The sequence below is a fragment of the Carcharodon carcharias genome, chromosome 11 (assembly GCF_017639515.1).
Source record: "Carcharodon carcharias isolate sCarCar2 chromosome 11, sCarCar2.pri, whole genome shotgun sequence".
In the NCBI taxonomy this organism is placed as follows: domain Eukaryota; kingdom Metazoa; phylum Chordata; class Chondrichthyes; order Lamniformes; family Lamnidae; genus Carcharodon; species Carcharodon carcharias.
Window position 1 is genome coordinate 42,098,512 of NC_054477.1, and position 14,795 is coordinate 42,113,306.

General features: G+C 42.7%; 1 protein-coding gene across 3 annotated transcripts in view; it reads left to right on the forward strand.

Annotated features, from left to right (window-relative positions):
* The window catches only part of stard13b (StAR-related lipid transfer (START) domain containing 13b), a 581,811-nt gene that overhangs the window by 232,484 nt on the left and 334,532 nt on the right, over positions 1-14,795 (forward strand). The gene's annotated exons all lie outside the window — the stretch shown is intronic.

The following is a 14,795-nucleotide window of genomic DNA, read 5'->3' on the forward strand; positions in this document are numbered from 1 at the left end:
ACAGATGTTAAGTAATCTGCTCCATGGACTTAATTAGTGTTATACTAAAAATATAACAATGCTCTCTCATTAATTCTCAGCAATCAATAATCATCCAACAGTACTTAATCATTAGTACTTTGACTCATTTTAACTCCAGGTGCGTTTTGGGCAGGTGGGTAATGAGATGACTTGTAATGTGGCTTTTGATCAACTCTCTTTCTATGGCTCAGTGTGCATTTTTATTATGATCCTGTTGACTAACTTTTTTAAAAGTAAAGAGACCACATAGATGCAAATTCTTGTCATTTTTGTTACTGACATTGCCTAATGGTGTATGCTGAATGCTGGAACTGACAGGATTGTACATGGTGTTGGATGGAGGCTGTTCAGGCGAACTAAGATTGCCTGGTGGCAAATTGAGCTTGCCAAAAGCTGTACTATACTTAGCCACTGGGTCCTATACCAAAGCTGCCCAGTCCCATGACTGGCTTTAAACAGTGGCACTGGAAAGTCAGTGACCTGGTGAATAAGTTCATAGTCTGTTATGAAGATAAAAGATGTGATATAGTGATGGACGTTTGATGCTGATTAGTGAGCCAATTTAAAATTACTGCAGATTAGAAAGATAAATTCAATAAAATTCATGGATTTCATGTATAATGATTTACAAATTAAGGATGAAAGAGCTCCCAACTCAACTTTTAGCCTTGCCTTTCCAGCCAAACAGTAAAGGACGCTTGTACTTTGCTAAATAGAAGAGTAGCTGAGTAATACAACCAAGACTAAAGGTCAACTCCATCAATCTTACATCTTAACTTCAATTTGGTAGTGCAGATTCACCATTCAAGTATATTAGAAGATTATGCTTATTTTTAAATATGAATAATACAATCCATAGTTTTAGTATTTTTGAATGCTGTATACTTCCTCAATGAAATATTGTTATTGTTGATAAATTTTGGTGCAATACCTCACCATTATATGTAAATGAGCTGTAGCATATTTTAGATCCAGTATTGGGCTAACTAGCTGGCACTCCCACCACTGTTCTCTTAGGACCTTTTTGTATTTGTTCATGGGATGTGAGCATTACTGCCAATGCCAGCAAATTTTACCTATTCCTAAATGCACGAGAAGGTAGTGGTGAGCCACCAGCTTGATCTGATGCAGTTAATGTGGTGTAGATACACCCACGGTGCTGTTAAGGAAGGAGTTCCAGAAGTTTGAACAAGCGACAGTGAAGGAACAGCGATGTAGTTCCAAGACAAGGATGATGTGTGACTTGGAGAACTTGCAGGTAGTGGTGTTCCCATGTATCTGCTACCCTTGTTCTGTTAAGTGGTAGAAGTCATGGGTTTGGGAGGTGCTATGGAAGGAGGCTTGGCGAGTTACTGGAATGCATCTTTTAGATGGTCACTGTGTGTGCTGGTAGAGAGGGAGTGAATAAGTAGGTGGGGAATTGATCAAACAGGTTACTTTGCCCTGGATGGCATCGAGCATCTTGAGTGCTGTTGGAGTCTTTCTCACCTAGGTAAGTGGAAAGCATTCCATCGCAGTCCTGAATTGTGCTTTGTAAATGGTGGACTGGCTTTGGAAAGTAAGGAGGTGAGTTACTTGCCGCAGAATTCTCAGCTCCTGACCTGCTCTTGTAGCCACGGTACTTATGCGGCTGATCCAGTTATGTTACTGGTCAATGGCAACTTCCAGGAATTTGATGGTGGGAGATTCAGTGATGGTAATGCCTTTGAGCATCACGGGGAGCTGGTTAGATTCCCACTTGCTGGAGATGGTCATTGCTTAGCACTTGTGTGCCACTTATCAGCCCAAACCTGAATGTTGTCCAGGTCCAGCTGCATGTATGCATGGACTGCTTCAGTATCTCAGGTGCTGCAAATGGTACTGAACATTGTGTAATCATCCCCAGTCCTGACCTTATGATGGCGGCGAGGTCACTGATGAAGCACCTGCAGATGGTTCGGTCTAGGATGCTACCCTGAGGAATTCCTGCAGAACTGTCCTGGGGCAGAGATGATTGGCCCACAACACCCACAATCATCTTCCCTTGTGCTAGGTATGACCCCAAGTGGAGAGTCTTCCTCTGTTTCCCATTGACTTTAATTTTACCCAGGCTCCTTGATGCCACACCCTGTCAAATGCTGCCTTGATGTCAAGGGCAGGCACTCTCATCTCACCTTTAGAATTCAGCTCTTTTGTCGATGTTTGGACCAAGGCTATATGAGGTCAGGAGCTGGGCTACCTTGGCAGAACCCAAAATGAGCGTTGGTGCGCAAACTACTGGTGAGTAAGTGCCATTTGATTGTGTTTTTATCAACACCTTCCATCACTTTCTTGATGATTGAGAGTAGGCTGTTGTGGCAGTATTTGAACTAATTGGATTTCTCCTGCTTTTTGTGCACAGGACATTTCTGAGCAAATTTCCACATTGTTGATAGATACCAGTGTTATGGCTATATGGGAACAGCTTGGCTAAAAGTGCGGCTCATTCGGGAGCACAAATCTTCAGTATTACAGCTGGAATGTTGTCAAGGCCCTTAGCCTTTGCTGTATCCAGGGCGTTTAGCCATTTATTGATATCATGTGAAGTGAATCGAATTGGCTGAAAACTGGGACCTCAGGAGGAGGCCGAATTGGATCATCCAGTTGGCACTTTTGGCTGAAGACAGTTGCAAATGCTTGAGCTTGTCTTACTGATGTGTTGGGCTTCCCCTCATTTTAGGATGGGTTGTTGGTGGAGCCTCCTCCTCTGGACTGGATATGCAGAGCTTTGATCTAACCCTTTGGTTGTTGGATCACTTAGCTCTGTCTATCACTTGATTCTTCCACTGTTTAGCATGCATATGGTTTTGTGTTATAGCTTCACCATATTGTCACCTCATTTTTAGGTATGCTGGTGCTGCTCCTGGCATGCTCTCCTGCACTCCTCACTGAACCAGGATTGATCCCCTGGTTTGAAGGTAATGGTGGCATGAGGGATATATCAGGCCAGGAGGTTACAATTCTGCAGCTGCTGATGGCTCTCATAATGCCCAGTTTTTAGCAGCTAGGTCTGTTCTGAATCTATCCCATTTAGCATGATAGTTGCGCCACATAAAACAATGGAGATATCATCAAAGTGAAACCTGAACTTCATCTCCACAAAGACTGTGAGGTTGTCACTGCTACCAATACTGCCATAGACAAATGCATCCGCAACAGGTATATTGGTGAAGGCAAGGTCAATTGGGCTTTTCCCACTTGTTGGTTCTCTCATCACCTGCCACATACCCAGTGGTGCTACCAAGCCACTCCTGGTAATGGACAATTGGTAATGCCCCACCCAGAGAAAATTCTACGCCCTTGCTACCCTCAGTGCTCACTTAAACCTGTGAACTTGTTGTTTTCCCTTACTGTAGCTCACAATAAAACTGGTAGCTGAACTGGAAGTTTATTTCAGATTGTTGGTGCAGTGTCATGGACAACAACAGCACTGAATACTACAAGACTTTGTTAAATGAAGATGGAAGACAGCCTATATCCAGCAAAGCTCGCAAGCACAGATCAGGGTTCAAAGAAAAATGAACAGCCGATTAAATAAAATGGAGACATTATGAAGTTAATTTCTCATTTATATTTCCATTATACACCAGTTTCTTTAAGATTTTTACTTTTGTTTACACTTTTTTTGAGTTGAAGAAATGCTGAGTAATTCTCATATCCTGTGTTTAACTTCTTCTGACATTCTTGCAAGTGGCACCAGCTCTGACGTATGTGTAGGGCTTGTGTAGTCAGCTGTAACCTGAAAGTAAAGGGCCCAGATTTATAAAGGCTGGGATATGGGGAGCCCCTCAAAAGTGATTGAAAACCAGGAGTTGATTTACTGAGACCAGTAACTGCAGTTCAAATTCAAGCTAGGCAGAGCCATGTTTATGTTGCCAAGGTACCTGCCGAGTAAGAACTCTTCCTCAGCTAGATACAAACATGGGCAGAGTTCTCTCAGAACAATTTAAAACATAATTGTTCAGAAAGTGTGGAAGAGAAAATCCCAGCTTTCTAAATATTTACATTGAGATAGTGCCTACGGAGTCCAACAGACCTACTAAATACTTTGCACCGGGATTAATACTGCACTTGCACCGGGTCAAATGCACAGAGAAAAGAGGAACAATGACCTTGAAAAATGGCTGCCCGGACATTGTATTTTTGGTCCGGGGGGCAGACTAGAATAAGAGTGGGTGACCTGAGAAAAGTTAGGAGGCTGCAGGTTGTGGAGCTCAGCTGGGTGGAAGTCCTTCCTCGGGGCTTTGGCACTGTATCCAACATTAAAAAGATAAAGATTAAAACATAAAACATTCCTCCAGCCCTCACCCACCCTCAGCCCCCACACACTCCCCACCCAAACCAACCAATGCACCCCCCATGGCCCTTTATAGCCCTTATGCCAACCACTGCTTCTGCATACAAACCCCATGGCCCCTCATACCCTCCATGACAATGTATGTCCTTGTACCCATCCCCATGGCCCTTTATAGCCCTTATGCCAACTTAGTGCCAACTCATTCCAGCCCATGCCCCCCACCCTATGCACTTACATCTACCATGCCAACTCACCTAGTATCCATCATGGGCAGATCTCAGGACCCATGCAGAGATGAGATAAAATAAAGCTCTATAAAATAAAGCTCCAAGTGCCTACTGAAGATTCACTTTATTGAAAAAAAATGCACAATCCCTTATAACACTTCAAAGAGTCCATAACTGTTTGTATGGAAGGCACCCTACCGTGATAACAGATGGTTGAGAAATCAAGCATACAACACTAATCCAGTAAAGGAGATCCTCAGGCTTATTTGAACAAACTGAGTGAAATAGCAAGCATTGTTTATTTAAACATTCCAGACATTTTTTTCAAAGATTTAAAGGGATGGACTTTTAAAGGTCTTGACAGCTTGACAGCTCCCTTTGACAGGTCCCTTTGACTGGTGCTTCCGACAGTTTTGACAGGTCCCTCTGACTGGTGTTTCCGACAGTTTTGACAGGTCCTTGAAACAGGTACTTTGACAGTTTGGACGGGTCCCTTTGAAAGGTGCTTCTGACAATTTTGACAGTTGATTTTGGCAGTCTGTTGACAATTCCAATGAGATCGATGGTAATGAATTTAGGCACTTTTTACGCACATTAATCCCTACTTTTAATATTTCCAAAGGGCACCTGACCTACTCCAAAAGGCACCTTCTTCCCCAAAAGGTATCCCAGGGCAAGATCCAAAGGGGTACCCCAGCTATCCAAATAAATCCACCAAGTTCAGAGCTGCTCTTACGTGGTCTAATCTGCAGTTGGCAGCTTTCATATTCTTGGCCTACCGAAATCCCGCTTGAGTGAAGACAGCTGATGATTTAAATGGCCAACTGCTTCCATAAACCAAGTATGCCTGAAATATGGCCCGCCCCAATTTCCACCCCCCATGAAAATAGCAAGTGCTGTGTTCAGGGGCAGGACTTTCGATTTTTGCGCATTTCCGCTATTTTCGTCACAACGAGGAGCCTCTCCGTCATGGCAAAAATATAGGCCTAATTCTCAGGTTGGGCTCTGATTCCAGATTTACGGTGTCAATTTATTGCTGGTGCAAAATTAGAATTGCTTCTAATATCCGTAAAGCATCCTGAGGTTAGTTTTTGAATAAGCTTTCCGTGTTTACATAGCAAACTGTTGTGAACTGGTAGAGAAGGAGTAGCTTTTGAAGGGGAATTGGATTCATATTTGAAAAGGGCTATGGGGCAGGAGGAGCAGGGGAATAAGACTAACTTCACGGCTCTTTCAAAGAGCCAACAAAGGCACAGTAGACCAGATGGCCACCTCCTGTGTTGTATGATTCAACAGATGACTTTGTACTGACATGTAATGACAGCACATGCATGTATCATTTCTTAAAGTTGTGGTATTTCAAAGCTAATATTGTTTTACTCTCTACAGACATTAGCTCATTTAAAAAAATACATTTCAGGTGTGATTAACTTTACAGGTATTTGACCGTGTTGTGCTTTGTAAACTTACATTGCTGACTCTTCAATAGCTCTAGATTTGGCAGTAGCCAGAGGAGGGGAGCAATGGTAAAAGGTCAGCATTATATGTACACAAAAGTCCATACTTCTGGTTCTCAATAGCTCTTAGAACAGTAGACAAAATCAAATATCTTGAAAATGAACCACATTTGAAATATGATTATTTTACAGACAAATTCTTCAGAGAGATAAATATTCAATTCTGGAGACTGCAAGTTTGAGTTGTTCATTATCTCAGTAAATAAAAATAAATCATGCTCTGGCACTGCTCTATACAGAATGAACTAGAAATTAAGCTCTTTTTTTCCCTTTTGTAAATGTCCTTATTTCTCCATTGAATCTGGGGAAGAAGGGAACTCAGTAATGACAGAATGTCGATGAAACTAGGCTGGGCTGCTCTTGATAGGCATTATCAATCTTCCAGGGTGGTTTCTTATTCAGAAGGTTCTGCAGAGTAATTTCAGCAATTTTTCTGTTGCATTATTAAAGATCATAATTTTTAATGGAATATTTTCATTATATGCTGCAAATAGGTTCTCATCTTACGTTTTAAATACAGAACATATTTAATTGTATTTATACTGTAATTGGCTAGATGGAGCACTTGTTTCTTTGTGGTACTGTGTCATTAATCTGAGTGCACTCAAGTGACAATCATGGAAATGCACTTTCTGCACAGCAGCAATGAATTAGATAGAAACATGTGACCATTCTCAAAAGGAACAATGCATATTAGTCTCTTATAATCAGCTAAAGAGCAGTAATTTTTAATGAATTTATTCATGACAAGCAGTACTAAATTTACCACTAACTAATAGATGTCATGAACCCAGTCTGAGTTATAAATTCTCAATAAGGAAGAATAAGGAATAAGGAAGAAAGAAAAAGGAGTTGTAGGAAGAATAAAAAGGCAGAGTATTACTTAAACGGAGAGTGACGGCAGAATTCCGAGGTACAGAGGGATCTAGATATTCTAGTGCATGATTTTCAAAATGTTAGTATGCAGGTACAGCTAGTAATTGAGAAGACTAATGAAATGCTATTCTTTATTACGAGATCAATTGAACATAAAAGTAAGGATGTTATGCTTCAATTATGCAGGGCATTGGTGAGACCACATCTCGAATGCTGTGTGCAATTTTGGTCTGCCTATTTGAGGATGTAAATGTGTTGGAGGCAGTTCAACAGAGGTTTACTAGATTGATACTTGGAATAAGCGGGTTGGCTTATGAGGAAGGTTTGGACAGACTGGACTTGTTTCCACTGGAGTTTAGAAGAGTGAGGGGTGACATGATTGAAGTATATAAGATTCTGAGTGGTCTCAACAAGGTGAATGTGGAAAGGATGTTTCCTGTTGTGGGTAAGTCCAGAACTAGGAGGCACTGTTTTAAAATTAGGGGCCACCCTTTTGGGACAGGGATGAGTAGAAATTTTTTCTGTCCTAGGGTTGTGCGACTTTGGAACTCTCTGCCTTCGAAGGCGTGGAGGCAGGCTCATCAAATATTTTTAAGGCAGAGGTAGATTGATTCCTTTGCCTAACAAGAATCTAAGGTACAAAAACAAAACTACCTGGAAAAACTCAGCAGGTCTGACAGCATCTGAGGAGAGAAATACAGGTAACGTTTTGAGTCCGTATGACTCTTCACCAGAACTAAGGAAAAATAGAAAAGAGGTGAAATATAAGCTGGTTTAAGGGGGGGGGGTGGGACAGGTAGAGCTGGATAGAGGGCCAGTGATAGGCGGAGATCGCCAAAAGATGTCATAGACAAAAGGACAAAGAGATGTTGATAGTGGTGATATTTGCTAAGAAATGCGCTAATGCTTACATTAAGGGTAGAAAGGACAAGCAAGGGACAGATAGCCCTAGTGGGGGTGGGGAAGGGATTGAAATAGGCTAAAAGGTAGAGATAAAACAATGGATGGAAATACATTTCAAAATAATGGAAATGGGTGGGAAAAGAAAAATATATATAAATTATTGGAAAAAGGGGGATCGGAAAGGAGGTGGGGATGGAGGAGAGAGTCCATGATCTAAAGTTGTTGAACTCAATATTCAGTCCGGAAGGCTGTAAAGTGCCTAGTTGGAAGATGAGCTACTGTTCCTCCAGTTTGCATTGAGCTTCACTGGATCATTGCAGTAGGCCAAGGACGGACATGTGGGCATGAGAGCAGGGTGGTGAGTTGAAATGGCAAGCAACAGGGAGGTCTGGGTCATGCTTGTGGACAGACCGAAGGTGTTCTGATGTTTGAAGGTGTTCAAATATTTTAAACCTCCTCAAGTACTTAATCCCTTATAAAAATAAACAATCTTCTTTTTCAAACTGCACATCAAAGACAGTTAATCTTTTAATAACTTCTTTGAGCTGCCAATCAAATTTTGGACTTAGGAGCCACCTGCTGAGATAATTATAGCTTGTGGAAAGCAGCCCAAGAATTCATAATGATAGCTGTTGGGGAAATATCAACAAACAGCTATTGTAACTACTAGAACAGAGCTTTTTCAACTCTCACTGACAAAAACAGAGTTTTTAACATTTCTAAAGGGCTGGGGATTTAAATAACTTTACATCATGACAGTTCTACAGATCTTATCTGCCCTGCAAGAGTATTTAAGTCTACTCTAAAAATTCATGACTTCAACACTGCAGCTTAAGGCCCTCACTACAGTGAAAATGGGGTCTGTTTGAACTCAGCCCTGCCTTCTTTCTGGTGGTGGTGAAAATTGGATCTGTCAGAAATGGGCGTGGAACTTTTGCATCCCACCCAATATTTTGGAAACTTGTGGTGTCTCCATGACTTTGTAAAAATCTGGACCTAAGCGTTGCTTATTTTCTGAATGGAATCAACCAGTTAAGACTGCACTGGAAGTGTTATTCCTTTCAACTTATACTGCATCCTGCATACTGTTCTTTAAAGGCCTAGATTTTATGTTATTCGACCAGATAGGTGATGGGGCATGGAGGCAGTTGCAGGGTTGAGGTCGATTCCAGGGTGGAGGTGTAGAGAGGTTCGAGTGGAAGAGGGATGGATGGATGCTATTGGCATAGACAGGAAGGATGGTCAATCCAGGTAGGGAGGGGGATCAATTAGGAGGCGCTGGGGTGATCTTGATGGGGGCAATCCGGAAGTGGGAGGCTGCTGATCCTGGGCAGTTAGACAGAGGCCATGATGATGGAAGGCTCTGGTGGTGGCAGTATCGGAGCTCTAGGAAGTGAATTGGAAGTCTTGGGAAAGGGAGGAGGTCGGAGGCTTTGGCGATGGAGAAGGTTGGAGGCCCAAGGCAGGATCAGAAGCTGGTACATGGATGGTGTGAGCACCGGAGTGAATTGGAGGCCTGGAGATGTGTTGGGAGGCAGGGCGGAGGCCTATGGAAGTTAGGTGAACATCAGAGGCTTCTAGTATGGGAGGACATTGGAGGTCACATGAAGAAAGTCAAGGTGGGGTGCCTGATCATGGGGATTTCCCAGGTAGACATGCTGCACCCAGTATGTAGCCTTAAAGATATCCTGGATATGGCAGCCTTTGTCTTGATGTAGCTGCTGGGTTTCCTGAGGCATAGGAAACCTAACCATTCACAGTTAAATTCGAAAAGCTGAATAACAACGAGGCTCACAGCATGATTATTTTTAAAGTGCCAATCCACCTCCTTGGAGCAGTTTGGCCATTTTCCCACCTTCCTGCCTCATTTACAGCCAGAAGTGAGTGGATTGGAGACATGTTTAAGGCAAATCCTGATTTTAAGACTTTAACCCAGCCCACCTAGCACAAACTCGCCCATTTTCTGTGTTTAAAATTCTCTCCACAGTCTCCAGTTGCTCTAGAGAATGCATTTAATCACAGCCAGAATGACTATTCAAACATCATGTGATTACCAAAGTCAGCACTTTGTGATGTAGGATGACACGGAAGTCAAACTGAAGCCAGAAATGAATGATAGAATCTTTAATGCCTATGCAAGGATATTGTTTCCCTCCCTTATTATAAAACATTGCAGTAAGATTTCCTGCAAGCTAATAAATCAAAAAACTTATCTACAGATTAATTGTAAGAGTAAACTGGACCAAATTGGAAAGCTGCAAAACAAAGAAAGCGCTGGAGAGAATTTTACATCGGCTTGTTCTCTTCTCTAAAAAAGATCAATTCCCTGAGATCCCTTTCTCCATTTTTATTTTTGATTTTTTGAATTCTTAATATTTTGTTTACAGAGACACACACTGCATATTGAGCACCTCCAATCATTAACTCCTTTTCAGTCTGCTCCTATAGATATGAACACAGAGTCCCCAATTAATACCCACCAACTGAAATAATTAACACCCAATTGATATACAGTTAACACTATTGCCAACCAAATGCATTGTACCATTCGAGAATCATATGTTATGCAAGCATTTGTCTTATATAGGCCCTCAATGTTAGGTTGCATTTGATGCCAGATCAAAATATCCCAGAATTAGAAGGTGTGGAGACTTCTAAATACTTTCTGTACTCAAAAGATTGGGTGGATTTTCCTCTTGGACAGAAGGTATTATATGGGTAGAGCGATATAGATAAATTGGGCAGACTGGTGTGTGCTCCTCCCTGCTTGGTTGTCCTATGTACATTTCACTCATAAGAACAAAGGAACATGGGAAATAGGAGCAGGAGTAGGCTATTTGGCTCCTCAAGTCTATTCCGCCATTCAGTTAGATCGTGGCTGATGTTCTACCTCAATTCCATTTTCCTGCATTATGCCCATACTCTTAGATGTATTTACTAACTAGAAATCTGTCAATCTCTGTCTTGAACATACTCAATGATTGGACCTCCACAGGCCTCTGGGGTAGAGAATTCCAAAAATTTCTATCCTCATGCAACGTTTTATACTCAGCACCAAGGAGGAAAATCTGTCCAATGATTGCCTTGTCAATATTTCTGATATATTGGAGATGTTGTCAGGAACTCATGTATGCAGTGTATATATAGATTTGTCTGCTAAAACTGCTCACTATTCCAGGACCATCCTGGAATGCAAAGATACCCCCTGACTTATTTTCTTGTATATAAACACAGTCTTCTTAAACCCTCTCCTCCTGTCTTCTCCACCCTCACTTTCAACAATAAGTGCAAAGAGCTCATGGACTATGTTGTCACTAAATTTGAGACAGTCTAATCAGCTGCCCCTGCCATATCCCTCTCTTCCGCTAGCCCACCGGGACAGATTTCCTTTAATGCTCCCCACTGCCCTAGCTCTGGACTCGCATCTTTCTCTTGTTTCCCTCCTATCTCCTCTCATGCCCTCTCAGAGCTCATTTGTCCATGAGACCCATCTCTTGTTCCCTCGACCCTATTCCCTATATATACCTTATATATATCCTATATATAAACTGCTGATCAGCTAACTTCCCCTCCTGGCTCCCATGTTAGATGTTCCCATCTTTCCTGGAATTCCATGCTTGAATCACAAGTCAAATTCGCAAATCATAAATGACATCCTATGTAACTATGCCAAGATTAACTCTCCTTGTCCTTCTCACCATTTCTGTAGCTTTTGACATGACTGACTACACCATCCTCCAGGTGGTAGTAATGCTCTCGTGTGATTCCACTCTTCTGTCAGCGACATTATTCGAAGGCACAGCATTAGTTTTCACAGGTATGCTGTTGATATCCAGTCCTATCTCAACAGGACCTCTTTCAACTCCACCACCATTGCTAAATTATCAGACTGCTTATCCAGCACCCAATATTGCATGAGCAGACATTTCCTCCAATTAAATATTGGCAAGACTGAAGCCATTGTTTTCAGTCTCTGTTCCTGAGCTACCAACTCCATGCTTCTCCCTGGCAACACTCTGAAATTAAGCCAGCCTGTTAAGCTTTGTTGTCACATTTGATCCCAATTTGTGCTTCCGATCCATGCCATCACCAAGACTGCCTGATCTACCTCCATAGCATCACTCAATTTCACCCCTATCTCAGCTCATCTCCTGTTGAAACCCTCAATTGTGCCTTCATTCCCTCTATACTCAATTATTCCAATGCACTTTTGGCTGGTCTCCCAAATTCTGCCCTCCGTAAACTTGAGGTCATCCAAAATTCTGCTAACCATGTCTTAACTCTCAATAAATGCTGGCCAGTCAACAAAGCCCACATCCCATGAATGAATAAAAAAAAAAGTTGTGTACCTTTTATGGTCATTTTCAGTTGTCAGCCAATAATTTACCAGGTTTATTAAATTTATTTTCTCAATTGCCAAAGTGGGAAAATGATCTTTGGGTTCACAGCTCAGTACCATAACCACTAGGATGTATTACCCTACCAATACCTGAATGTCCATCCAACCCAGTCTCTCTTCTCAGAAAATTGAAGCAGTTCCTGCTGGCTGGCAGTCATTATCTTCTTAGTTGTGATTCCAGCTGCAGTAAGACCATCTCATGACCCTAAATTCCTGAGGCCTGCACTGAAAACGGAACGAGGAGAAAGTACATCTTATAGGAGCGTCAAGCAAAACGTGATGGTAGCCATTGAAGGATTTCAACATTTAAATGTCATCAGTAAATTTCACATACTTTGTGTTTTTATGTTGAGAAGGATCATGTTAAGATATTAACTGTTAATAAAGTGGAGTAAGATGGCAAGAATAGTGGAAAAAGTAAAGCATAATCCTGGTAATACTGGTCCTAAAATTCCTTGGGACAAAATCCTGTGATAACAATGGAATCATTCATGCGAATTCCCTCCAGCGCTGACCTGCTGGAGTTTGCGGGGGTTAGTGAGAGGGTATTCCATCACCATGAAGCAGGTAGGCATTTCTGTTACACAGGCACATCTCAAGTTCTCAACTACATATGCACCCAACCACCATAGATATGCATGGGGACTTATCCAATTCTTCTCCCTTTCTGCTTCCCCAAAACATAGTCATGCTCTTCTCAGCCGACTGAGTTAGAAGTCCAATCAATAAGCTGAAAAAAACGTAGGGGGCGTTTTTCCCCTCGTCGAGCTCCTCACACCCAGCTTCCTGTAAGGACTCCATCCCATTCTCTCAGTTCCTTTGCCTCCATCGCATCTGTTCCGATGATGCTACCTTCAAAAACAGTTCCTCTGACATGTCCTCCTTCTTCCTTAACCGAGGTTTTCCACCCACGGTCGTTGACAGGGCCCTCAACCGTGTCCAGCCCATCTCCCGCGCATCCACCCTCACGCCTTCTCCTCCCTCCCAGAAACATGATAGGGTCCCCCTTGTCCTCATTTATCACCCCACCAGCCTCCGCATTCAAAGGATCATCCTCCACCATTTCCACCAACTCCAGCATGATGCCACCACCAAACACATCTTCCCTTCACCCCACCTATCGGCATTCCGTAGGGATCGCTTCCTCTGGGACACCCTGGTCCACTCCTCCATCATCCCCTACTCTTCAACCCCCTCCTATGGCACCACTCCATACCCATGCAAAAGATGCAACACCTGCCCCTTCACTTCCTCTCTCCTCACCGTCCAAAGGCCCAAACAGTCCTTTCAAGTGAAGCAGCATTTCACTTGCATTTCCCCCAACTTAGTCTACTGCATTCGTTGCTCCCAATGTGGTCTCCTCTACATTGGAGAGACCAAACGTAAACTGGGCGACCGCTTTGCGGAACACCTGCGGTCTGTCCGCAAGAATGATCCAAACCTCTCTGTCGCTTGCCATTTTAACACTCCACCCTGCTCTCTTGCCCACATGTCTGTCCTTGGCTTGCTGCATTGTTCCAGTGAAGCCCAACACAAAATGGTGGAACAACATCTCATCTTCCGACTAGGCACTTTACAGCCTTCCGGACTGAATATTGAATTCAACAACTTAAGGTCTTGAGCTCCCTCCTCCATCCCCACCCCCTTTCTGTTTCCCCCTTCCTTTTGTTTTTTTCCAATAAATTATGTAGATTTTTCTTTTCCCATCTATTTCCATTATTTTTAAATACTTTTAAATCTTTTATGCTCTCCCCACCCCCACTAGAGCTACACCTTGAGTGCCCTACCATCCATTCTTAATTAGCACATTCGTTTAGATAATACCACCAACTTTAACACCTATGTGTTCGTTTGTTCTGTTGTTTGTGACATCTTTTGATGATCTGCTTCTATCATTGCTTGTTTGTCCCTACAACCACACCAACCCCCTCCACTTCTCTCTCTCTCTCTCCCCGCCCCCCCCCCCCCACACACCTTAAACCAGCTTATATTTCAACTCTTTCTTGGACTCGAACTCAGAAGGGTCATGAGGACTCGAAACGTCAACTCTTTTCTTCTCCGCCGATGCTGCCAGACTGCTGAGTTTTTCCAGGTAATTCTGTTTTTGTTTTGGATTTCCAGCATCCGCAGTTTTTTTGTTTTTATCTCTGTGTTTAATTGACTGCCACTGCTCTTCAAGAAATGCCTACCTCCTTGAAGAAGTTCTGTTCTTCTCTGCGACAAGATTTCCGTACCTCTTTTTTGCCTTGCTCACCTTCATTGCTTTCCATTTCCCTCCTGGTGTTTGACAAGGTGTTTACTAAAACCCGCTTTCACAGCCCTATCTCCTTTCTCAGTAACTGTCTCCATCTCCGACTTACCCCACGTGGATTTCAACTGAAATTCCACCCCTCATGTTTCGAACCCACCCAGGATTACAGGTATCTCTGGGACATAAAACGTTTCTCGGACTGCTGTTCCCGTCACGTTCTGAAATCCACACTCAGTGCCATGCGCTGCCATATGAACACACTCGACCTCTCCCTCCAGCAGCACCG